The following is a 2,515-nucleotide window of genomic DNA, read 5'->3' as shown; positions in this document are numbered from 1 at the left end:
AGCAACTTATTCAATTAAGTAACATGGAAGTTGCCTGAAGATCAGCCTTGGGTTCAAGAACATTGGCTTGTCTAGGCTAGAGTGTTTCCTATCTATGCCTTTCTTTGTTCCTAAAAGGAATAGGCAAGTATCCTATATGTTCAGTCCTACTGAGTAAGATGATAGTTTTTATCATTTCTCACTTGACAATGAGATCTTTACCATAGGTGGCATGACAAGGAAACAAACTCCACTGCCGTTTTTTTTTTCCTTGATTCAATGATAAACATAAGGGGTGTGCAGAAACTTAGATATGTTTATCATGGATGTTAACAGTTGCTACTATGACATAAATGTTCCTCTTTTTTTTTTTTTTGAGACAGGACAAAAGCTATAAATATTGGTGTTCCCAGTTCTTCATCACCCTGAGGATCCCAGTCTAAACCTACCTAACTCCCTGGCTCTAGGATTAGGGGCTCTAGGATTTTGGACTTTTGTTTCATAGGAAGAGGACAGTATTGGAGAGAAAGACAAGTGTGCCTAGGTCAAGGGTTACAAACTCTAGATCTGTAGTTTAATGCTTATCATAATGAGTGAAAGAAGAGGAGTGGGAGAAAACAATAAGCATAGCTAGGCATAGCGGCCAAGTCAAGTGAAGAAACCCCATCTCAGAGGTACCCATGGACAGTTCTGATCAATGGTCACCAAGAGTGAAGATCCAAATCTGGGATGTGTGTGTGAACTTTCTGAAATTTGAAAACACTTTGAAGGCCAAATAAAGCCTATTTGGAGGCCACAGATTTATTACCTCAATTGAGGCCTGGGACACAGATTGTCTCGGAATTTAAGGGAGTAGAAGTAGGAACAGCTGACGCATATTTGTGAGGGAAAGGCATGAGAGGTGGAAAAAGGGGCTTTAAAGAGTGTGTCTATGATGCTGCTTCATCATGCTCAAGAAAATCTAGTGAAGGGCTTAATATTTTGAAACAATTTTATGTTGCTAGACTGTATACTTTTGACAATTTTCTAGCCCTAAATTCTTGAAGTCTCAGGTCTACAAGCAAGTGCCACATCATAAACAAGAAGAGGAACATTGATCTTTCTGTAAGTTACACTGAATGTTATCCTATCATCCTCCACTATTTATCAGTTATTTGTCTCTTGTCAAGGCAAATAAACCTTTCCTTGCCTTGTTAACTAATAAAAAAGAAACCAACAATTTTATGGTGATTCATGCTACTGGACAAATTTAATCCTCGTGGTTTGAAGACTCTTGAGTGACAACATGTTGCTGATTTTAAGGAATTATTAGATGTACACTAACAATTCTTGCTAGGTTCTACAAAATCTTCATTATTAGCAAAGGCAGACTGAATGAGAAGTGATGCCATTAATAAGATTAGTAGGTTTTAGTCAAGTTAAAATAGTCTTGAGGGTTGGAAAACCTCTAATACAGACAGAAGTATTTCCTTTACCAGTCACAGCTTTCTATGTCTTGGTTCCTAGTTTGACATCAGAGGTAGGGATGCTGTCTCAAATAGTCTTTGGGATAATTTTTATCCATTAGAGGCCTGCAATGGAGCTCTTTCTCCTTAAACACATTAGCAGGGACTGAATGAGCTGCGTGTTTCTCAAATTTTTGAGTGCAGATGAATCACCTGGGGGAATGTTAGTAAGTTGGTCTGGGGTGGAGCCCAGAAATTTGTATTTCTATCAAGCTCCCTGGTGAAGCCTGAGCATAATCTGAGCTGTAAGGAGCTAAAAGATGAGCAGGGGTGCAGCTATGCCACATATATGTTTTTGTGGCCTGTATGGTATCAATTCCTCTCTTCTGGCAGGAGTAGCCTGAATTAACTTTGGAGGAAATGTTTCCTCTCTGTGATTAGCTCAGGTAGTATGGAGGACAATAAAGCCACTTCTCCTCTTATTCTCCTACTATTCCAACCACCTGTGATTGACTTGGGTATGTGAGCCAAGCCTGGTCAATTAGCATAAGTAGGCAGGATATCCAAGTATTAATAGTTCAGTGATTTTCAGACCCTGGTTTTGAGCTACTACAAAGGGGCTTTCTTTGGTAGGTTGTGAAATCTGGAGTTTCTGGTGCCCATTATGGAAGGGATGCCTGACTGAGAAGGAAGCCAACACAGAGGAAACAAAGCTGAAAGTTGGAAAGGAAAGATTCCTGATGACATTGTTTGAGGGCCTGGATCTAGCCATGCCTGAGGCAGATACACCTGGGTAGTCAGTTACTTGAGCCTACAAATTCACCTTTATGTTAAAGCCCGTTTAATTAGAGTTTTTGTCACTTGCAAAAGATAGCATCCTGCTAATACAGTAGGGATAAAAATAAATTTCCTTATTAATTGAGCTAATATAAAATCATTTAGTATAGGGCCTGACACATAATAGAAACTCAGCCATAATAATAGCCTTGTTTTCACAATTTTTCTTTGGTTGTATTACACACACACACACACACACACACACACTATATATATATATATATATATATATATATATATATATATATATATAT

Source organism: Theropithecus gelada, chromosome 12, assembly GCF_003255815.1.
Source record: "Theropithecus gelada isolate Dixy chromosome 12, Tgel_1.0, whole genome shotgun sequence".
NCBI lineage: Eukaryota > Metazoa > Chordata > Mammalia > Primates > Cercopithecidae > Theropithecus > Theropithecus gelada.
Note: the sequence above shows the minus strand (reverse complement) of the source record.